Source organism: Aquarana catesbeiana, linkage group LG05, assembly GCF_042186555.1.
Source record: "Aquarana catesbeiana isolate 2022-GZ linkage group LG05, ASM4218655v1, whole genome shotgun sequence".
Classification (NCBI taxonomy): Eukaryota; Metazoa; Chordata; class Amphibia; order Anura; family Ranidae; genus Aquarana; species Aquarana catesbeiana.
The window spans coordinates 267,854,495-267,879,646 of record NC_133328.1 but is presented as its reverse complement, the minus strand read 5'-3'; the positions used below and the strand labels follow the sequence as shown (position 1 = coordinate 267,879,646).

General features: G+C 42.5%; 1 protein-coding gene across 4 annotated transcripts in view; it reads left to right on the top strand.

Moving 5' to 3' along the window:
- ICE1 (interactor of little elongation complex ELL subunit 1) overlaps positions 1-25,152 on the top strand; it is a 467,878-nt gene that overhangs the window by 14,916 nt on the left and 427,810 nt on the right. The window contains exon 2 of one of the 4 annotated variants that reach the window (XM_073630757.1): positions 18,283-18,328. The exons of the other annotated variants lie outside the window; for them this stretch is intronic. The gene's annotated coding sequence lies outside the window, so the exon portion shown is untranslated. The remainder of the gene's footprint in view (positions 1-18,282; positions 18,329-25,152) is intronic. 4 annotated transcript variants of the gene reach the window in all.

Here is a 25,152-nt window from a genome sequence, read left to right as displayed (position 1 = left end):
TAAAAAAATTAATGTGCTTGCTGTCATGTCAGTGTCGTATAACTTGTAATACTACGCTGAGTCAAAGTGACAAATTTTATTCAATGACAACAAGGCGCATGAAGTATACTACAGAATAGCTCAAAAAAATAAAATAGCATGCAATTGCAATTTCTTTTCAAATATTTTATTGGTAATTGACAAGTAACTGTTTCATACAGTTCAGTACAGGGTACAGTATAAATATTAAACAGTGCATATAACAGTTGGACAATATAACGTAGGCATAAAGAAAAATAGATGGTATTACAAAAGATGGATACTCAATCAGATAACACATTGATTCAGCATAACCAAAGTTGTGAACAGTGAAAGGGAACAGGGTCCCCATATTCGATATATTAGGATGCCGGCGGTTCCTTAAGAACACAGGCAAGAGAGCCACTGGGATCATCTCATGAGACAGAGTACATTACCAATAGTTAGTAGTGGAAGATAAGAAGGAAGAGAAAAGGGGGGGAAAGAAGAGTAGCGGAGAAGAGAAGGTCTGAAAGAAGGGAATGAGAGTTAGTAGAATAGGGGGGGTAGACCGGTCGGACCGCACGGGCGCGAGTGCGAGTTCAAAGTCCTAGAATGACGCTAGGACCTACTCAGAGTACCAAGAGATTTTCGTCTATATCTGTGGACAAAAAAGTGCTCAACCCAGGGTTGCCAGGTTTTGGTGTGCTGGGGGACTTTATCTAGGATTTTCGCTTCAATTTTGCTGTGTATCATTGCTTGGGTGATCCTATTCTTCATTTCGACTATACTAAGAATGGGTGTTTTCCAAGCCTTAGCAATCGTTTGCTTGGCTGCGGTGAATAAATGAAGGAGGAGACGGAGTTGTGCTCTGGTGTAATCTTGCGGAAAAAGGCTAAGAAGGGCTACAGCTGGGTTAGGATCTAAGGTGATTTGGTGGAGGGTAGATGCCATTTGGCATATTGTTGCCCAAAAGTGGGCATGTCCACCAGATGTTCAGGTGTGTGCCTCTGTCTCCACACCCCCTGAAACAGTTTGGAGGAAATTCGGGTAGAAATTTAGCGATTCTAGATGGGACTAGATACCAGCGCATTAACACTTTGTAATTTGCCTCTGAGGCAACAACATTTTGAGATGAGTTTTTTGTATTGGTCCAAATGGTCATCCAATCGTCCACCTCGAGGTTAATATTTAAGTCCCTTAACCATCGCTGTGCATAAGTGGGAAGGCTTGAGGATGACGATGTAAGGTGGGCATAAAGACGAGAGATCGCACCTGGGGCATGCGGGTCAGAGTCGCACATATGTTCGTATTCAGTTAGAGCATCAAGCCCAGAGTTAGATTTTATGGTTGTTTGAGCAAAATGCGCAATTTGAAGGTAGCGGAAGCACTCTCTGCTCGGGAGCTGTGCTTGTGCCTGGATACTTGGAAACGATTTTATAGAGTCACCAATAATTAGGTCGCAAATGTGAGTCAGACCCGCCTGGACCCAGGCTTGAAATGAGGCTGGTTCTGTGTTAGCTGGATTTAATTGAGGTTGACCTAGAAAGGACAGAAGTGGGGAGTGTGGGGAAATCAACTTAAAGGGGTCTACAATCTATCCCAGAGCTTAAGTGTGTGTTGCGTTAATGGATTGGCTATAGGTCCCCACGCTGTTGAGGGGAGCCATAACAAATTGGTTACAGTAATCGGGTGAAGGTCAATGGCCTCAAGGCTAACCCAGAGTGGTATTTCAGATTTAGAATGGACTGGGCCAGCCGGGCCGCGTGATAGTAATGTAAAAAGTTGGGTATACCAAGGCCGCCGCTGAGCTTGTTACAGAGTAGAACCGATCTCGCAACTCTGAGCCTTATGGGGCCCCAGATGTATTTGAAGACTTTGTTTTGTATGATTCTATGGTAGTAGATGGGGACTACTCTGTATAAGTACAATAATTTTGGTAACAAGGACATTTTCACAGCCACAATACGTCTGAGCCAGGAGACACATAAAGGTAGCCAAGAATTAAGTAAAGAAGATAGTTGGGTTAGCATTGGGAGATAATTGGATTGGAACAGATTTAATGGGTCCTTGGTCAATTTGATCCCTAGGTAGGGAATAGATGTGGAGGACCAGTGAAAAGGGAAATTTTGGCGCAGCATTTCGAGATCAGCTTTTGGTAGGGACACATTGAGCGCTTTTGATTTTGTTTGGTTGACTTCTAACCCGGAGACCTGAGCAAATTTACACTAAAAAAGGAAAAAAGAGGATAAACCCCCTTCTCAAAGACAAATGGGATTTTGCAGGGAAAAAAACTACGTCCATCGATAGTAGGTAAAGATCAATCAAATTGATAAAATATACAAATTTTATTTAGACATAATTAAAATATATAACAAAAAATGACATTTAAGAAAATATGACCATCCAGTAGTTCATTTCAGAATTCATATGCGACTGTCAGCCAACATGTTTCGCAAAGAACTTTTCTCTTCATCAGGGCTAAATACGACATCACTGATTCATATTGACTGTATAAACAACAGATAAGCTATAATTATATGGTGGTCATACATACTATCAAATCATAATACAACCGTTCCAAAAAAGGGAATTCATTTCAACAATTCTCACCTACAATTATAAGTCTAAAGAACAGAGCGATCACCACCACTCGCCAGGCGTCATTTATTGAACCAACTGGTGCAGATTATCCATGGGTGCCAGATCCCAATAGGATAATGCCAACAGGAGGACTGGACCACACAATTAAAGGCAAGAGTCTGAGAGGACCCGTACTATAAAGAAACAGGAAACCAATAAGTTATAGATAATACTACTATATAGCAATATTGATAAATCATTTCTCTCCATTAGTACTAACAAATGAGTCAATTAGATCTATTTGATTTCAAATCTAGTCCCTAAACTTGTACAGGGAAGCATATTAATAACTAAAAAAGCTAAGAAGCTGGGAGGCTGTGATGCACATAGGAAGCGCACTTGGCTGGGAAGCCCCACTCACTGGGGGGGCCGGAGGGGAAACATAAAGAGAGAAAAGTGTGTAAGTGAACAGATATCAACATGCCTTACTATATCCTGATAGCCTAGCGGGGTGATAAGACCCCCAGAGTCCTATAGGGCAATGTATTGACCATACTATCATATAGTTAAGTATATAAAGGCTATTGCTAAGTCTCCCCCCTAGGCGCCAAATATCCTCCGCAGTCCGTAGCAGAAACAAGTAACAGTTGCCTTACCTATAGTGGGAAAGGGGATGCAGCGTAGCTCCTAGCCAGGAGGGTAGATTCCTGCCAACAACGATGGGTAGCTGAGGGTGCGTCTGTCAGACAGCACCGACGCTCCCATCTTTAAATCGTGCGGTCCCACCGGAAGCAAAAAGGTCAGGGATGACCTCCGGCATTGCTTCCGGTCCGGACGTCCCTGCACAAGGTGCGTGCGCACCCGCATACTATATAGTAGTATTATCTATAATTATCTATAATGTTTAATGTTTATGAAGGAACTTATTGGTTTCCTGTTTCTTTATAGTACGGGTCCTCTCAGACTCTTGCCTTTTAATTGTGTGGTCCAGTCCTCCTGTTGGCATTATCCTATTGGGATCTGGCACCCATGGATAATCTGCACCAGTTGGTTCAATAGATGACGCCTGGCGAGTGGTGGTGATCGCTCTGTTCTTTAGACTTATAATTGTAGGTGAGAATTGTTGAAATGAGTTCTGTTTTTTGGAACTGTTGTATTATGATTTGATAGTATGTATGACCACCATATAATTATAGATTATCTGTTGTTTATACAGTCAATATGAATCAGTGATGTCGTATTTAGCCCTGATGAAGCGAAAAGTTCTTTGCGAAACATGTTGGCTGAAAGTCACATATGAATTCTGAAATGAACTACTGGATGGTCATATTTTCTTAAATGTCATTTTTTTGTTATATATTTTAATTATGTCTAAAATTTGTATATTTTATTAATTTGATTGATCTTTACCTACTATCGATGGACATAGTGTTTTTTTTTTTTTTTCCCTTTTTTAGTGTATACTTATTAGGGACTGGGAGATCCGTCTGAATTATCCCCTGGCTATAGTCCAACCACTTATCATTGCTAAGTTTATAACCTGAGCAAATTTATCTAAGGTGTTCATTAGGTTTGGTAAGGTAGTATGGGGCGATGTAATAAACATTAGTGCGAAGAGACACAATTTATGTGAGAATGAAGCTACCTCGAAACCTCGGATATCAGGGTTAGCTCTGATCAGGGCCGCTAAAGGTTCGATCACGAGCGCAAATAACAAGGGGGATAAGGGGCAGCCCTGTCTAAATCCTCACGAGATGGAAGGGTTCTGAGCGAAATCCTGAATAGTGCGCGTATGCCTGTGGGTGGTTGTATAGAGCATTGATCCAGCCTAGAAAGTGCGGGCCAAAGCCCCAGCGTTGGAGGTTATAAAATAAATAGGGCCAAGAAACTGTGTCAAAAGCCTTCTGTATGTCTAGGGAGAGGAGATGCATCGGAATTTTACGATGCAATTGCAATTTGCAAGCAATGCAATCCATTCCATTTTCAAATCAAATTTATTCAGTTCAATTATATTTTTTTTGGTACAAGTCAGATGTACTGCAGTGGAGACATAACTACCTTGCATGCCAAGAGCAGCACCATTAAAAAAAGATTGGTTAGTTTTTATTTTATTTTTTGAAGCTGCCTCCTGGGGTTTAGCTTTTAAGTTTGATTTTGTCCTTTTTTTTTTTTTTTTTTTTTTTACCCCCCCCCCCCCCCCCCTCAGATTTCACTCCCACTATAAATCATTCTATGATATTATTCTATGTTACCAGCAAAGGTGGACCATTACTGCAGTGTGGAGATATTTTAAAGTTTCTGATAAAGACCCCAAATTTGCAATCTGTGCTCTTTGCTCAACAGAAATTTCAAGAGGTGGTACAGTGCCAAACAATTTTTCAACAGGTTTGATACACCACCTGAAAACACATCATCCAGTTCAGCATTCTGATTACAAGAAAACAGCGCCACTTTCAAAAAGTGCCTCAGGCTTAACACCATCTGTGGCCACAGTGTTTTAAAAGGTTAAAAAATATGCAAGTGACAGTCCCAAAGCTCATGCCATTACAGCAAAAATTATGGAATTTATTGCATTAGACGACCAGCCATTCTCTGTTGTGGAGGACGTTGGATTCCGTAGGCTCATGCAACATATTGAGCCGCGTTACTCACTACCAAGCAGACGCTACTTTGCAGATACCAGTCTACATGAATTGTTTAGCAGTGTTAGAAAACACGTTCAGGAGCTCATGACTACCGACATCATAGCAATCAGTTTTACTACCGACTTTTGGAGTTCAGATGTCAGTCCAACGAGCATGCTCAGCCTGACAGTGCAGTGGATAGATGACAAATGTCAATTGCAAAACATCCTACTTAAGGCACGTGAGTTTGTTGGATCACATACTGCAGCAGCAATATCTGATGCTTTAAAAACCATGCTTGACACTTGGCACATTGAGAAGTCTAAAGTGCATTTGATTGTCCGAGATAATGCGCGGAACATGGCAAAGGCAATGGAGGACAGTGAACTTCAGAGCATACCATGCATGGCACACATGCTACAATTGGCTGTGAATGAAGGATTGCTGAGTCAGCGCACCATATCTGATATTGTATCAAAAGAAAGAAAAATTGTGGGTCACTTTAAGCATTCTCCGCTTGCTTATTCCAGATTACAAGCTTTGCAGATGCAGTTTGGAACGGCACCGAAACGACTGCAGCAAGATGTAGCCACTCGTTGGAACAGCACCTACTATATGTTACAAAGTCTTTTTGAACAAAAGTGTGTTTTAGCTGCATACATTGCAGATTACGAGCTGCCAGCAACACTGAGTGCACATCAGTGGACGTTAGTTGAAAATAGTTTGTCTCTTCTATCTCCATTTGAACAGTTATAAGCTCAGCTAATGCTTCCATTGCTGAAGTTATCCCCTTGATTGCTGCACTGAAGCGTCTGCTTGGAAAAGAGGTAGAAACAGACCATGGCGTAAAAACGGCTAAAACCACTCTACTGGAAGCCGTTACCAACCGGTTTTGAGACACCAAGTCCAACCCTCTGTACTGCATTGCAACAGTTCTAGATCCTCGATTTAAAGAGCATTACTTTATTGTGGAGAAAAAGCAGCGTGCACGGGAAATGATACTGGCACAAATGAAGGTGGTGGAAGCATCTAGTGAAGGAGTTTTGAGGTGTCACACAGAGGAAGAGGAACACATTCCCTCCATATCTGATATGTTTGAAATTTTACACAAATGCACCCCAATCCATAGCGGTGCCACAACAAGTGGAGCTACCCAACAGCTGGACATTTATTTAGCTGAACAGCCTATTGCCAGAAGCGACAATCCCCTTGAGTACTGGTGCATCAACAAAGAACGTTTTCCCTTGCTTGCACAGTTTGCACACAGATATTTATCTGCCCCAAGCACCAGTACAGAGAGTGAGAGACTATTCAGTCTAGCATCTCATATTCTTGATGAGAAGAGAAACCGTCTCTCCTGTGAGAAAGCTGAACAGCTTTTGTTCTTAAAGCGAAATCTGCCACTTTTACTGAAATAGATTTAAAAATCCGTAGCATAGACCATTCATTTACCATGTTGAACATAGTAAATGAATTTGTATTGGACTGTGCTATTGGACAATTGGAACATACAACATAGTATGACTGACTACCTAGTATGTTCCAATTGTCTAGTTGTGATATTTGTTAGTGGTTCATTGTAGTTCTTCTACAGTTTTTTTCACTTCAATTTAAGAGAGAACTCCAGCTTTTGAACTGCTGTACCATAGTTTGTTGCTATTGGGCTAAACTATGTCTCTCCCTAAGCTGTCAGCCCGCTGCATGTGCAAATGCAAAACTGTATGTTCTGTATCTGTGGCTGTCTACATACTACAGTACTATACCGCACTGTGTTCTGGGTATGGGCAGTGACTTCCATAAACACAGACTAGACTAGTCTACATTGCTTGCTGTGATTGGCTGAGCACCGCTGCTGTAGACTAGTCTGTGTTCCACTTTCAGGATGTCCCCGCCCATACCCGGGGCCGGAACATAGTGCGGTCTACTGTATGACAAGTATGTATCTAACCCGCAGCTACACACATACACTTTTTTATATGGCACATCCAGCCGCTGACACCTTAGGGAGAGAACTTGGGTGGGAAAAAAACTACTAGTTCTCATTTAAGTTGAAAGAAAATAATAAAATAAAAATGTTATTATAGCACTGTACTGTTAGATTTACAGAAATTGTGAAACAGAATACTGGCCTTCTGCCATAATCTGTTTTGGTTAGTTGAGACGAGAGTTGTTCTTTAAAGTATTACTTACTTATACATGGTTTGTTCTGTTGTTGGGCCAAACTATGTCATTGTCTCTCCCTAAGCTGTTAGCCCGCTGCATGTGCAAAACTGTATGTTCTGTATCTGTGGCTGTCTACATACTACAGTACAGCACTGTGTTCTGGGTATGGGCGGTGACTTCCATAAACGCAGACTAGTCTACATAGCTTGCTGTGACTGGCTAAGCACCGCTGCTGTAGACTAGTCTGTGTTCCAGGATGTCTCTGCCCATACCCGCGGCTGGAACACAGTGCAGTCTACTGTATGACTATGTATGTAACGCGCCGCTACATACATACACTTATTGCACATCCAGCCGCTGACACCTTAGGGAGAGAGAACTGAATTGCTAGTTCTGATGTAAGTTGGAAATTAATAAAATATAAAAATGTCAGTCTTTGGCATTTTTATATTATTATTATTATTATATTAATATTTATTATCATTAATTTTATTTTATTTTTTTAATGAATGTTTTATTTGGTATGGTGGTGCAATGTGCACTGACTGCAGTCTTATTTTATTTTTATCTTCTGTGTCCACTGTCCAATTTTTATGTGGGTTACTTTTTTATTAAAGTACTTTTTGACATTACTGGATTGTAGTATTCTTTTCTTCATAAAATTAATGATTAAGTTGAATATAAATAATATATAACGAATACGAATGTAACCCAATTTTGTATATCCAATAATTTTTTTTTTTTGTGCAATATATAAAAAAAAAGCCTGTTTCGGGATCAAGGAAGATTTATTTTCGGTATCGGTTCCGACTACAATTCACCACTAATTTCACTCACCGGAACAATTTTTTTTTTATTATTCCAAATGAGACACTTTTCGGTAGTCGAATGGGAAATGCACAAATAAAGGATATCACTGAACAAGGGAAGATGAGAATATTACAGGACTTAAAGTACATAAATGGGTGGAAGCTTAGTGAGTTGGAATACTTGCAATGAAAACATTTGCGAAATACACTACCCCTACCAATCAGAGATGGAAAGAATCTGAATCCACTAGGAAAACTTTGTACACAAACGCCATTAAAACATGGGCTGTCACAAGTATACGGAATCTTGACAGATCTAGGACAGGGGTCACCCTCTTATATAGGAAAGTGTGAAAAAGAAATTGGTATGAAATTGGATCAATAACATGTAGAGAGAATGATAGGAGCCGTATATAATTACGCAACAGACATAAATACAATAGAAATGAACTACAAGTTTTCGGTAAGATGGTACATAACGCCAGAGAAAATTCATAAATGCCAACAGGATAGATCCCCACAATGTTGTAGGGAATGTAAACAAATCGGTACAATGACAGGATATTCAGGACTATATAGAGAGAGAACTGGAGAAAAGTTCATAAACAATCCACAGATGTGTCTGTTTCATGATACAAAAAAGCACTATAGGAAAACATTGACCCCATTTTTGTTATACGCTGCAAAAGGGCTAATACCAAAGCAATGGTTATTTGTAGGAAAACCAGAAATAAAGGAGTGGTTTGAAAGAGTAGATTACATCTGTAAAATTGAATATTTAAGCAGCAGGGACATAGAGCAGGCTGAAAAATATATACCAGTATCTGGGGAAGATGGATAGATTTTTAAGGCTTGAGGGAAATATTTGGAAAGGTATGATGGAGGCCAGCAGGGCTTGAAATAGGAGAGACGGGCGATGGCAAAGCAGATAGGGAGTAGGGAGGGGGGGGCGTTGTCCGATGTGTCCGCCATAATGTCGCAGTCATGATAAAATCGCTGATCACCGCCATTACTAGTAAAAAAAAAAAAAAAATTATTAATGCCATAAAACTATCCCCTATTTTGTAAACACTATATCTTTTGCGCAAACCAATCAATTAATTATTTTGCTATTTATTTACTTTTTTACACCAAAAATATGTAGAAGAATATGTATCGGCCTAAACTGAGGAAAGTTTTTTTTTTATGTATTTTTGGGGGATATTTATTATAGCAAAAAGTAAAAAATAATGCTTATTTATTTTTTCTCAAAATTGTCGCTCTTTTTTGTTTATAGCGCAAAAAATAAAAACCGCAGGGGTGATCAAATACCACTAAAAAGCTCTATTTGCATGACCGCGCAATTGTCAGTTAAAGCGACGCAGTGCCGAATTCCAAAGTGCTCTGGTCTTTGGCCAGCAAAATGGTTTAATCCCCTAATAAAAAATATATCTATCACAGTTGTGCTCATAAGTTTACATACTCTGGCAGAATTTATGATTTCCTATAGTTGTCTTCCAGGTCAGCCCTTGAGAGATGGAGCTCCTCCTCACACACAGGAAACACATTGCCAGTAATTTCTTGAAAAGGTGGTCCCTCAGGTCCCTGGTTAGTCTTAGGCCCCTTTCACACTGGGGAGGTAGGGAGCGTCGGCAGTAAAACAGCGCTATTTTTAGCGCTGTTTTACCGCAGTATTCGGCCGCTAGCGGTGCGGTTTTAACCCCCCGCTGGCGGCCAAAAAAGGGTTAAAACCCCTCAGCGCGGTATTACCGCGGTATAGCCGCTCTGTCCCATTGATTTCAATGGGCAGGAGCGGTGAATACACCGCTCCCTCACCACTCCAAAGATGCGTCTCGCAGGAGATTTTTTCTTCTCCTGCCAGCGCACCGCTTCAGTGTGAAAGCCCTCGGGCTGTTTAGGGGTGGTTTGCAGGCGCTATTTTTAGCGCAATAACGCCTGCAAACCGCCCCAGTGTGAAAAGGGCCTTACTGTTTCCTCTGTCCAGAGGAGACATGTTGCCTAAAGGACCTGAGGGGCTCCATCTCAAGGGCTGACCAGGACAGGTGTGCAGCAGCCATAGCAAGTGGAATGGAGCCTCCGAGCGGCAGGGGGTCAGTGGGCCTTACCGGAGCCATTGTTCTGGCTTGGAAGTGATCGGGTTCGTGGCCGTGGGCAACCCTCCTTAGCAGCGGGCGGGAGGTGTCCTGGATCGATCCTTCCTCAAAAACCAGGCATGGAGAGAGGCGGCAATACGGCATCCCAATGGCGAGCTCTGGCGGGGATGTACCCCTGGCCTGGAGGCTAGCTTAAACCAATAGACATGGAGTGTCATTTTCAGGGTGGAATTACGTCATCGACACGTGCTGGGGAACTGGTTCGACCCCTTAAAGGCACAGGGAGGTCAGATGGCCGGCTGGTTCCATTTTACATGTGGAAAGGCTGCAGGAGACGGCGTGGACGCCACAAGATACCAGGATGCAAGAGGAGGATGACATGCCATCTGCCCAAACTCCAGGAGGCGAAGGCACCAGCAGGAAACAAGTAGGCACCCGGGGGTGTCCTTTGTGTCCAGTATAGTGGGACAGCAGCTAGGTGGTGGTGGTCACTCGGGGTTCAGCAGGGGGTTACTAGTGTCAACAGGTGTGCACTGTAGTATGGTGTGGTGGAGTGCGCTTTTGTCTCACCGCAATGGGGTCCCCCTATGTTTTTGTCTTCTGCTAGGTCAAACCGCCGAAAGACCCAAAGCCCACTCCCAGGAAGTGATGTGTGACCAAGATGCCCTTGGAATACGCAGACCAACCACCAAGTGTGCATCGATAGACAAGTTAAACAGTCCGATGCAGTCTACACAAAAATGTTTGGATCCGTGAGGGATGACATGGCTACTACCTTTTTAAGGATCTTAAAAAATTTATTTCAGAGGTTAAACCTCCAACAGCTTCCTCTGGAAGTTCCTCTCCCATAGCCTCACCAAGATTAGCCACCTCAGGGTCACAGGAGACGGTGATGGAACGAGCGGGTAGCAGTGCAGTTAGTGTAATATTACCGACGGCTCAGATTCAGAGCAGGAGGATGGGGGAGAAGAGAAAAGGGGCCCAAGTACAAATTGTCCCTAGAAGACGTAGAGGACTTACTTGGGACTATATATGAAACATAGAGGAAGAAAAAGAACTTCCATCAAAACATGACCTGATGTAACAAGGTCTTGGGAAGAAAAAGTCCAAAGTATTCCCGGTCCACCAGGTGATCTCAGACGTCGTGAGGAATGAGTGAGCAGACCCAGAAAAAAAAGCCCTTCTTTGCAGCTAGTCATAAGAAGCAGTTCCCTTTCAGTGACGATCCACAGAAAGTGTAGAATAAGAATCCTAAATTGAATGCACCACTATCCAAAGTCTCCAAAAAATCCTCATTGGCCTTTGAAGCTATGGGGCATCTAAAAGATTGCATGGATAAGAGGAGCGACATTATCCTGAAGAGAGCTTGGGGAACAAGTGTCGCCAACCTGAAGCCAGCACTCGGCACCACTTGTGTGGCAAGAAACCTTGAATTCTGGCTCTCCCAACTGCAAGACCATATAAAAAATGGTACGCCTAGGAAAGAAATTTTGAAGACCCTACCGGTTCTCTCCAAAGCAGTTGGCTACGTAGCGCATGCATCCGCAGAGTCCGTCAAACTGGCAGCAAGATCAGGAGGCCTAGCCGAGGCAGCCAGATGGGCTATTTGGATGAAGACCTGGTCAGGGGACCCTGCATCCAAAATGAGACTATGCAACCTCCCATTCTCCAGAGACTTTTTTTTTTTTCCGTAACAGGCTTGGACAAAGCCCTAGAAAGAACGTCGGACAGGAAGAAAACCTTCCTGACCAAAAAAACCCAAACCTCCACAAAAGAGGTTTGTTCGTGGACGAAAAGAGCGTCCACAAGAAAGACTACCGCAAAAAGAACTGGATGGGTCACAAGGGAAAGCCAAAGAGTAACGTCCTCTTTGGCTCATCTAACCAAACCCCAAAACAATGTTGATCGCCAGTAGGAGGAAGGCTGGCTACCTTCCTAGCTCAATGGCAGAAGACGACAGCCAATCAATTCATTCTAGACATCATCGCAAGGGGTTACTCCCTGGAATTCAATTGTCATCCTCCAGAGAATCCCAAAAAAGGAATCCCAAAAAAGCAAGGGCTCTCCTGTTGTTGCTGGGGGAGATGGTAGACCAGAAAGTCCTTACTCCAGTCCCAGAGGAAGAAAAACGAAAGGGTTTTTACTCTCAAGTTTTTGTGATCAAAAAACCTTCTGGGAAGTTTCGATTGATATTAAATCTAAAACCCCTGAACCAGGTATTTTCGGTCAAAAATATCCTTCAACCAGGAACTTTCATGGCGACCATGGATGCCCATCTCCACATTCCCATACAAGAAGAATCCCAGAGATACCTGAGGTTGGCAGCGGAGTATCATCTCCAGAGCAGGGCTCTTCCTTTCGGGCTATCCTCGTCACCGAGGAAATTTTACCAAAGTTCTAGCAGAAGCCCTGGCCCCTCTGAGGTTGAAGAAGATGACGGTAGTACTGTACCTTGACGACCTACTATTCGCAGCACCGTCAGAAGTACAGCTGGTAAAAGACCTTGCAGAAGTCACTGGGCTGGATTTTAAACATCGAAAAATCCAACCTGTGTCCCACTCAGAACATCCGGTTTCTGGGATATCTGCTCAAATCCATAGAGCAGGAGAAGATCCAAGGCCTCGTCAAGAGAGTAAGTTCTGTACAGAACAACCTCTCAATATCCATCGGGGAGCTGATGTCGGTTCTGGGTCCGATGACCGCAACGATACCAGCAGTACAATGGGCCAAGTATCATCTAAGGCCCCTACAAGTCTTTCTCTTAAGAAATCAACAAGAGGATCTGGACAGGATGCTCTTACTCCCAACCTCAGGGAAGAGGTTGCTCTAGTGGTGGAAGAGCCACACAAATTTTAAACCAAGGTCAGGCATGGTCTTTCCCAACCTCACAGAAATTGACCACAGATGCGAGCAGTTGGGAATGGGGGGCGCCCACCTAGCAGGGCAACCTGCTCAGGAGAGATGGTCCCTGGAAGAAGCCCAGGTGTCTTCAAATTGGAGTGAGCTTATGGCAATAGCCAAAGCCATAGAACACTTCCAAGACCAACTAAGAAGTCATCACACCCTGATCCTGTCGGACAATGCCACAGAGGTAGCTTATGTGAACGAACAAGTGGGCACGAGGAGCCCCTCCTTAAGCCACATCTCCCAACCAGATATGTCGATGGGCAGAAGGGAACCTACTGTCGATGGGAGCGGTCCACCTAAAGGGGGGAAAACAAATCGAGTGGCGGACTTCCTCAGCCGCCAAGAGATCTCTCAAGAGTAATGGGTATTACACCCAGAAGTGTTCAGGGAAATTACAGCCCGCTGGGGAGCACCAAATATAGATCTATTTGCATCCCGGAAAAACAACCAGTTGAAGCGTTTCTTCTCGCTAAACCCGCAAGAGCGGCCTCTTGGGATAAACACACTCCAAAACCCATGAAATTTCAAAATGTGCTACGCCTTCCCTCCAGTACATCTGATTCCTCTGGTGGTGAAGAAATTCCTACTGTCATGATCATAGTGCCCCCTTAGTTCCTCATTCCAGCACTTGGGTGTTGGCTGCTGCTTTTCCCCTGTCTGTGTTCACCTGTTAGATTATTAATCCTGATCAGTCACCTGGTATAAGCAAACGGAACACTCCTATCCCTTGCATGTGATAGAGACAGACTTGCCTGCATTGCTCTAGATCAAACCTCCTGTTTGGTCTGCCTTGCTTGCTGTTGGATCTCCTGTGTATGACCCGGATTGGATACTAGACTATCCCCTGAACTCAGCCTGCCTTTTACCTGGAACGTATACTGGATTATCCTACCTTATTATCTAAACTGCAAATACCTGTTTGCTTTGCTCAGTTCGCATCTGCCCTGGAATGGTGGCCAGACATTATAGCATTGTGTATAAGTCCTGGGGGTAGCCAAGTACCGGTAGGCCTGCTCCTTTTAAGGGAAAGGGGGCTGCTACAGGTGAAGTGCACAGTAGCCAGCTATAGTGTCTGACCACCTGCGTTGGGGTAGACGTGACATTTGTGACACCTACAAGAGCAAACAAAGCTCATACTGATGGCACCATATTGGCCCAAGAGAGCCTGGTTCTTTCAGCTCCTTAGTCTATCAGCAGAAGAGCCGTGGCTACTTCCTCACAGGGATGACCCTGATGTTTTAGGGACCCCTAACAGACCTAAGACGAGAGCTTCAAATGGGCGGCCTGGTTACTGAGGAAGACCTCCTGAGATCAAATGGACTCTCAGATAAAGTGGCGACGCTTCTGAGCGCTAGGAAGCTGAACACCAGGGCCATCTACAGAAAGGCCTGGAGAAAATTCAACAGCTGGTGCATGGAAAATAACAGACAAAAGATGCATACACTGACTATTCTTGAGTTCCTGCAGTAGGCTGCTGAGAAAGGTCTAGCGCTCAGTACACTGAAGGTCCAGATAGCAGCGCTGTCGGTGTATCTAGAACGGACACTACAAAAAGACCCGGTCACTCGCTTTTGTAGAGCGTTGGCAAAATTCAGACCACCCAATGTCCCACATGGGATCTGCCGGTGATGCTGAGGGGATCATCAAAAGTCCCTTTGAACCGCTACAAGAAACATCTTTATGCCTGCTGACACTCAAAACCGTTTTCCTAGTGGCTATCACAACAGCACGTAGGATAGGGGAAATCCAGACTCTGTCAGAGAGCCTTTTCTCATAATTCATGATGATAGAATCGTCCTGCAAACAGATCCGGGATTTACACCAAAAGTGACATCAGCTTTTCATAAATCCCAGGATATAATACTACCTTCATTTTGTAGTTCACCGGCTAATGGCAAAGAGCAAAAACGAAAGCCTTTTACATTACAGGCTGACAGCGCCATCCCACCCTAATGCCTAACCTTGTGGGGTTGTGTTGTGTTTTTATGCCTTTCAGATTTCGGCTTTTGGTTCTCTTGGATGACTGACCAGGGACCTGAGGGACTGCCTTTTTTAAAGAAATTACTGGCAATGTGTTTCCTGTGTGTGAGGAGGAGCTCCATCTCTCAGGGGCTGCCCTAGAGGACTACTAGAAACAGAGTTACTGATGAGAACTAACTCATTTTTCAGAGAATATGAATGGTAACACAAAAACTTTTCTTTCACTCATGGTTAGTGTTTGGCTGAAGCTGTTTTATTATCAATCAACTGTGTTTACTCTCTTTAAATCCTAATGACACCAGAAACTAGTCAAATGACCCTGATCAAAAGTTTACATACCCCAGTTCTTAATATGGTGTATTGCCCCCTGTAACATCAATGACAGTTTGAAGTCTTTTGTGGTATTTGTGGACGAGGCTCTTTATCTTCTCAGATGGTAAAGCTGCCCATTCCTCTTGGCACAAAGCCTCCAGTTCCTGTAAATTCTTGGGCTGTCTTGCATGAACTGCACATTTTGAGATCTCCCCAGAGTGGCTCAATGATATTGGGTCAGGAGACTGAGATGGCTACTCCAGAACCTTCACTTTATTCTGCTGTGGCCAATGACAGGTCAACTTGGCCTTGTGTTTTGGATCATTGTCATGTTGGAACATCCAAGTACGTCCCTTGCGCAGCTTCCTGACTGATGAATGCAAATCTTCCTCCAGTATTTTTTTGATAACATACTGCATTCATCTTGCCATAAATTTTGACCAAATTTCCTGTGCCTTTTGTAGCTCACACATCCCTAAAACATCAGCGATCCACCTCCTGTGTTTTACAGTAGGAATGATGTACCTTTCATCATAGGCCTTGTTGACTCCTCTCCAAATGTAGCGTTTATGGTTGTGGCCAAAAAAGCTCAATTTTTTTTTTTGGTCTCATCGCTCAAAATTACTTTGTGCCAGAAGGTTTGATGCTTGTCTCTGTGCTGTTTGGCGTATTGTAAGCGGGATACTTTGTGGCATTTGCATAGTAATGGCTTTCTTCTGGCAACTCGACCATGCAGCCCATCTTTCTTCATGTGCCTTCTTATTGTGCATCTTATTGTGCATCATGTTTTCAGAGCGTTTTGTATTAAATCTGAAGTTATTTTGTGGGTTTTTCTTTGCATCTCGAACAATTTTTTTTCCTGGCAGTTGTGGCTGATATTTTAGTTGGTCTAGCTGACCATGGTTTGGTTTTAACAGAACCCCTCATTTTCCACTTCCTGATTTAGAGTTTTTAACACTGACGATTGGCATTCTCAATTCCTTGTATATCTTTTTTTTTTTTTATAACCCTTTCCTTTTTTTATACAGTGCAACTACATTTTCCCACAGATCCTTTGACAATTCTTTTGCATTCCCCATGACTCAGAATCCAGAAACGGTCAGTACAGCACTGGAAGAAAGATGCAAGGGTCTGTCAGGAGTCCAGAAACTTGTTTATACACACACACACACACACTAATTACAAGCAAACAGATCACAGGTGAGGATGGTTACCTTTTTAATTGCCATTCAAACCCTTGTGTCAACTTGTGTGCATGTTATCAGGACAAAATCAAATCACAAGGGTATGTAAACCTTTGATCAGGGTTATTTTGGTAGTTTCTGTTGTCATTTATGATTTTAAAAAGAGTAAACACACAGTTGATATGATAATAAATGGCTTCAGCCAAACACTAACCATGAATGAAAAATGTTTTTGTGTTATTCATAATGGCCAAGAAATCATAAATTCTGCCAGGGTATGTAAACTTTTATGAGCACAAGTGTGTGTGTGTGTTGTGTGTGATTGATATATTAAAACACATACATGCATGCATGCATACATACATACATACATACATACATACAATAATGAAAAGTCTTAAATAGTCCCTTTAAGTATTGCAGCAGCGCTTCATGTCCAAAACTCAAGGATATGCTTTCATATACAGTCTTTATATGAGAAAATTAGATGCAGCAGAGGAGATCTACATTGGCTTCAGCTGTGTTCTGTAAAGGGGGGCTTCCACCAAACACTTCATCACGTGAGGGGAGTCCCCCAATGGGGATGCACTCACCAGAAATACAGCAATCAAGGGCCTTGGATAATGTTAGTAGTTCTCCACCACTCCTAAACGTCCACCAGATGTCAGTAACACTCTCGCTGGAATAAGAAATAATTTGATATTGGTTTGTTAACAGTGTTTTATCATATTGCAATCCTTCCCCAACTGCTGTAATGTCATTAGTAGCTTTACTGGAAGCTTCATTCAGATGAGTATTCACTACTGCTCCATGAAGAAAAGAAAAAGAAAATAAACCGCAGGCATGTAATGTATCTTAGGCAGTGAGAAGGAGTCACAGGACACCACACGGCAACTCTCCTCACAGGAACTTCTGCTCTGCTACAGGGAGAGGCAGAAAATATATATATAATAAATATATAAATTATATATATATATATATATATATATATATATATATATATATATATAATATATATATCTATATCTGCAACTAACGATTAGTTGGCCGATTTATTTTATTTTTTTTTATGGTTTTGATTAATTGGATTACAACCTTAAACAAAGTGTGGTGTAATTTGGTCAACATGTAAAGTTTAAAAAAAAAAAGAGCCACTTACTCTTAAATATCTCTATGCAGTGGTAAATATAAATAACCAACTATATGGCTCGGGAGCAAAATCTCCAATCCACTGTGGGAATAACAGACAGAAGAGATCTGCATCTGGTAAATATCATCAGACTCGGAAATCAAATTTTTATTTATTTATTTTTTTTAATTTAACCACTTCAATACCAGGCACTTGTACACCTTCCTGCCCAAACCAATCTTCAGCTTTCTGCGCTGTCACTGTTTAAATGACAATTGCGCGGTCATGCTACACTGTACCCAAACAGAATTTTTATCATCTTGTTCCCACAAATAGAGCTTTCTTTTGGTGGTACTTGATCCCCTCTGCGGTTTTTATTTTTTGCTAAACAAATAAGAAAACACCGAAAATTTTGAAAAAAATAAAAGTTTTGCTTTTTGTTTCTGTTATAAAATTTTGTAAATAATTTTTCTTTTTCCTTCACTGATGGGCACTGATAAGGCGGCACGGATGAGCCGGCACTGACAGGCACCGACGATGGGCACTGGTAGGTGGCACTGATATGCAGCAATGGGCACTCATGGGTGGCACTATATAGCATTGCAAAATCCTTCCTTGCCTCTCATCATACATGTCATTTAACATCTAGTAAGTTTTGCTGCAACGCCCATCTTGGTGCACCTTGCACTCGGCTGCAGTAAGCCAGCAGCCGACATATTGTTACACCCAGCCCAAACTATATGGGCAGGGTGTAACAAGATGTCCACTGCTGGCTTACTGCAGCCGAGCGCAGGGTGTACCAAGATGGGCGTCGTGATGTTTACGCTCCGACGAAGACACGGAACGTCACTTCCTTTACTGAATGTAGCGGCATCTACACTGCTCCAAAGATGCTGCTTGCGGGACTTTTTCTAACGTAAAAGTCAGGCTTTTACACTGCAGCTGCAGGGGAGCCATTTTTCAGGTGCTTTACAGGTGCTATTTTTAGCCCTTTAGCGCCTGGAAAAATGCCTCCAGTGTGAAAGGGGTCTAATTGGAAAGCAATCCTGCCCCTAATCTGTGGGTATAATGGGTAAAAGCAAAGTGCTCTCTCAAGATCTTCACAACCTTATTGTTGCAAACCATACTGATGGCATTGGTTACGGAAGGATTTCTAAACTTCTGACTATTCCAGTGAGCACTGTTGGGGCCATAATCCGTAAGTGAAAAGAACATAATTTCACCATAAACTGGCCAGACCAGGTGCTCCTCACAAGATTTCTAACAGAGGAGTCAAAAGTATTATCAGAAGAGTCGCCCAAGAGCCAAGGGCCACTTGTGGAGAGCTTCAGAAAGACCTAGAATTATTGGGTACAATTGTTTCAAAGAAAACAATAAGCAATGCACTCAACCGCCATGGCCTATACGCTCACCACGCAAGACTCCATTGCTGAAGAAAAAACATGTTGAAGCTCGTTTTAAGGTTTGCTGCACAACTTTTAGACAAGCCTGTGAAATACTGGGAATACTGAGAATATAGTCTAGTCAGATTAGACCAAAATTGAACTCTTTTGGATGCCATAATACACAGCATGTTTGGAGGTCAAATGGCACATCACCCCAATACCAACAGTGAAGTTTGAAGGTGGGAACATCATGGTGTGGGGTTGTTTATCCGCATACTATATTGGCAAACGTCATCATTGAAGGAAGGATGAATAGAAAAATGTACAGACATTCTTGATCAAAATCTGCTGCCTTCTACCAGGATGATGAAGCTGAAATGAGGGTGAACATTTTAGCAAGACCATGATTCAAACACAAAGACAAGGAAACTCTCAATTGGTTTCAAAGAAGGAAAATAAAGCTGCTAGAATGGCCCAGCCAATCACCTGACTTGAATCCAATAGAAAATCAATGGAAAGAACCAAAACTCAGAGTTCATCGAAGAGGCCCACTGAAACCTTCAAGATTTTGAGATTGTGTGGAAAAATGGGCCAAAATCACACCTGAGCAATGCACGTGACTAGTTTCTTCATACAGGAGGCGTCTTGAAGCTTTCATAGTTTGTAGAAGGATATAACGTTCGCATAAGCCAATTAATATATGCTTATTGTGATATAATTTTTTTTTTTTTTTTTTTTTACTAAAAACATGTATCAAAATACCTATTGACCTAAATTTATGAAGAAATTCGATTTATTTATTTTTCTTTTATTGGATGTGTTTTATAGAAGAAAGTAAAAAAATATTGTTTGTATGTTTGTTGTGTTTTTTTGTTTTTTTTTTTTCTTCAAAATTGTCAGTTTATAGCAGAAAAAATTAAACGTAGTGGTGTTCAAATACCACCAAAAGAAAGCTCTATTTATGGGAAAAAAATTACAAATTTTAATGGGGTACGGTGTGGCACCGCGCTATGGTCCGTTAAAGTAACGCAGTGCTGTATTGCAAAAAATGGCCTGGTAATGAAGGGGGGTAAGTCTTCTGGAAGTCGAGTGGGTAAGCTTTGACAAAAAACCTGGACTAGTTGCACTCCTTTTAACCCTTTCACTGCCAGGTTCTTGGGCTGTACGGACCTACAGAAGTGCCTGCAGGTGGCCAAGTCCGTACGCCGTACGGACCTCATTTCTCCCTCTGCTATAAGTTCATGGTCATTTCAACTGAATCATTCTATAACTGATCAGAGTTATTAACCCCTAATGTGACCACCCCCCGCCGCTAACTTCCACCTAAAACTGCCCCCTCTCTCCTCTCTTATCCCCTTCATCCCCCTCCCAATCCGAGCGGTGGGGTTGGGGGGGGGGCTTGATAAACATGCGTTTACCAAGCTCCTCTCTGTAGTAGAGTGGATATAGGCAGCAATCGTTCCTATATCCACTGACCGCTGATATATAGTAACCACAAGAGTTACTATGTATCAGAATGTAATTTTATGAATGAATGGAATCTCTATACAGGTTCCTTATTTCATTCAAGTAAAATGCAACAGAGAAAAGAACTTTCTCTGTCTCAAACCAAATGATATATGAGGGTCTGTTTAGACCTCTGATATCCCCCCCCCCCCCCCAAAAAAAAAAAATAACTGTAAAAAAACTTAAACATAGTAAAACAGCGACTTTTTTGGGGGACGGCAACCCCCCCTAGGTCCGCCCACATGGTGACGCCCCACTCACCCCCTCCACGGTGACGGTCTCCACCGCCCCCTCCCTCACCCCTCCACGGTGAAGGTCTCCCCCCGCACTCACCCCTCCTTCCCTTACTCGGGAGAAAGCGGAAGACAATAGCGACTATTAATTCACTATTGTCACAAGTGGGTGGGTTCAGAGTGCAATGCTCTGTGCCTCGTGCCCAACCTTTTTCAAGCCAATTAGAGTCTCAGGATCTAATCATTGGGCTTGGGGGGGAGGAAACTTGGCAAAATATTTTTTTGATAAACATTTGCGCAAATATCGCACTGCCTTAAAAATCATCACCTTCTTTTTATTCTACTGGCCATGTGCTTTCAGAAAATGTATAGTTTGGGGGGGGGGGGGGGGGCCCTTTTACAAATTCTGAAAGCTGTAAGAGAAAAAGGAAAACCTATGGATTTTCTAAAACTTTTGCATAATTTCAATTTTCTCTGTTTCTCAAAAAGGCGCAATTCAAAATTTACAAATATTTGTTATTAACTCAATACAGGTTAAGCTTTTATATTTAGTAGGAATTTAGCAGGAATTTTGTAAAATTTGCTGTGTTTGTATCTGCTAATAATGGTTTTAGTGTATCTTTAGCGATAATATTGCTTTGGTAAACGTCTGCTCAAATATCATGGGGCCTTAAAAATCAGTAGCATCTTCTTTTCTACTGATAGCTCTGGAACACTCCTACACAGTGTTACACAGCTGGCATCCTCCCCAGGTCCTTCGAGGCTTCAGCTTCCTGCTGACATACTGCCCTTGTGGACTCTTCCACAGGGACACCCCGGCGACTCTTCTGTGATGCTGGATCTGGAAAGCACCAATCCTCACTAGCACTATGTAAGTGCATCTTATACTATCAACAATTTGTATTTTAATTGAATAAAATAATGCTGCACTAGGATTTGCCTGGCGCTACCCATCCTTTTTTGCCTTCCTTATGTCTTTTGTTTTCAGCACAGGTATTATTACCAGCAATAAAAACATGACGCTGATTTCCTTCCTACTGTAACCAAAACAAATTTTTTTTTGCGGGGTTAGATATACTTTAAGCAGAATTAAAAGCAGGCACTATCTCTGTACCACATAAGTGTGGCTCCTCACAGCCCTACCCTCTCCCCTTTTTTTTTTTTTTAAATTTTTTTTTTTTCTTGTTGACAGCTGCATTTTTTGTAAGACAAGTAACAAAGCAGATGAGAGGGGGGATTGATGGGGAATCGGGATAGAACTGCACTATTACAGGCCCAGTTTCTGGAAAAAATTTCCTGCAGAGAACTTTATGGGAGCAAAATATTACATTCATTCCCTCAGGTGGTGCTGTGTTTTTGTCAATTGGATGACCAATTTTAGTACTGTGTTATGGGCATGTTGCAATGTATCATCTTTCTATACATGCCACATAATGTTATCCCTTTTATGACTAATGCCGCATACACACGAGCGGAATGTCCAACAGAAAAAGTCTGACGGAAGCTTTTCATTGTATATTCCGATCGTGTGTATGCCTCATTGGACTTATTTTTCGAAAATTCTGATGGACCTGGAAATAGAACATGTTCTAGATATTTCCGATGGAACCAATTCCTATCGGGAAAACCGCTTGTCTGTATGCTGTTCCGACGGACCAAAAACGAAGCGTGCTCTGAAGCAAGTACGAGACGGAAGCACTCGGTGTGATAAAACTAAAGTTCGCATTGGAGCTAGCACATTCCTCACGATGCTAATTCTGTGATCTTTTAATGCAGCGCATTCTTTTCTTCTTTATAATGCTAGAAGAATGAAGTTGTTTTGCTGCTCATATTCACACAGAGTTCTCACAAACACATTTCTTCATTATTTCTCCTGATCTCATGAATAATCTACTTTTTAAAAGCCAGATCTCCCTAATGTTTACAATTATTTTTTATAGTCATCTTTTATTATTTTTTTATTTCATCAAGTTTTTTTTAGGTTTAATTAAAAATTATTTTCTAGTGATCTCCATATAATTTTATTTTTTTGTGTGTCAAGTTACCACAATAACATTATTATCTTGTATTTTTTATTAACCTCAACGAGGTTGGTGTCCCTTGTTAATTTGACATTGTCTTTTTGAAATGTACCTGCATACTCTCAAACAAACTGTCCTATTTGAAGAAAAACACATAGGCAAGTATTTTCTGAAAAAAAAATATCCATTTATTCTGGGTTACAAAATAAAGAGGAAGGCAACGCTGGAAAAACTTTTTGAATTTGCAAAGCCTTTTGGCCCCCAGGGCACACATCAAGTCAGTGGAAAAGAAAATTGGAAGCTTGAGAAGTCCCTATAATTTTGAGCCCAATCTGGTCTAGGAATCCCAAAAATCAGGACCAGCAGCAGATGACATATCTGTTCCCCAGGCTGTGGTACTACCACAGCCTGCGTCTTTTGTCAGACCAGACTGAACCCAGGTCATCACTTTCTTCTCTTCGCTGCAGCCTTCCCTCCACGCTTCCCTGCAGCCTTCCTTGGAGGCTGTGGCTCTGGTGGTGGACTTGTGGCAGGAGGAGGAGGATGGGCTTGCTCATATATGTGGCTGTTCTCAGTCAGCTGGCCCCTCAACCCCTTCTGGAGGGCATCAAAAATAATTCCCTCACAGAGGAGGCATTGGCCCTTCTCCAATCCTAGCAACCTGGTGGCTAGATAGCAGCCATAGGCCTCTTCAGCATCAGGGGGGCTCCCGAGGACAGTGCTGGCTTCCCATAATGAGGCCCAGTGCTGCCTCCTCTGTCATTGTCCCCTTCCTTGGCCTTTTGGTGGTAAGGCAGAGGGGAGGCACCTGGGATTGAGCAGGCTCCTACTGGGCCTGCTCACCTCCTGGCTGCCACTTGGCCCACCCTCCTCCTGGCTGGCACGGCCTCCTCTTGATTTTATCAGATTTTTTTTTTTTTTATTAAAAATTTAGACATTGTCTGGCATAGCAATGGCCCCCCTACCCATAAAATAATTTACATATTTCTCCCGAACTTTATGGGCGCTTTGGGGGGTCAAGCCAGGATGGCCAGTATCCAGGCCCCTCAGGGGATTCTCTGTAATAAGTCTGGCCTCAGGCCCAACTGAGGCTATATAATGTTGTGAATTTTTTCTTAAATTGTGCAGTATGCAGCAGCATAGGATGATATGGTTGATTTTGTAGTCCGCCATATGGATTGCTGTCAGAAACAGGCGAAACCAGCTGGCCATTATCCCGAAGGTATTCTCAATGATCCTTCTCACTCTGGCAAGCCGGTAGTTAAAAACCCTCCTCTCCAGGGTGAGGGTCCTTTGGGGGAATGGCCTCATCAGGTGCTCACCCAGACCGAACACTTCATCTGCAATAAAGACGAAGGGGAGTCGTTCCACGTTATCCACATCAGGTGGCAATGCCAGGCCACCAGTCTAGAGACGCTGGTAAAACTCCGTCTGGGCGAAGACTCCTCCATCTGGCTATTCTTCCCCACGTCCACATAGAGGAACTCGTATTGTGCCGACACCACCGCCATTAACGCTACACAATTAAACCCCTTATAGTTATAATAGTGAGACCCCGAATGGGTTGTTGCACGATGTGGACATGCTTCCCATCTATAGCCCCTCCACAGCTGGGGAAAGTCCCAACGGTTGGCAAAATGGGAGGCCACAGTCTGCCATTCCTGTGGCGTTGAAGGAAACTGTGGAGTCAAACAAGAAAAAAAATATAAGTACTTTTGCACATAACATTGCAAGCAGATTACACAAAAAACATTCTTGCATAACATCAGTATAACATTTTATTTTAAGGAGTATTTAAAGACTAAAATATAGGGCTCGCTTATCAGATTCTTCACCCCCTCTGATGGCCCATTGATAAAATTGTAGGGGGGGAAGAATTTGAGGTGACTCTGGGAGCCAAAAAAACAAAGCCTCCAGCACTCTGCCTGAATTTAAGGACACGCATTACATTTGGACACATTTTGGGGGGGGGGGGGGGGGGTTATAAATACATTTAAGGACAACAATAACATTTATTCACATTTTAGGGGTTGTTTTGGGTAAAGCACTACAATGGAGCTGACAATATACATTGTTAATAAGTGACCAGGCTATAGGTGTATATGGGCCCAGGATAGCATGCTGGGGCGGTTAGTGAAGGCAAATATGCATGTAGGCCAAAAAAGGAGCATTAAAAGCTTCCAGCATGCATGAGGATAAAGGGGACATTCACAGCATATTACAATC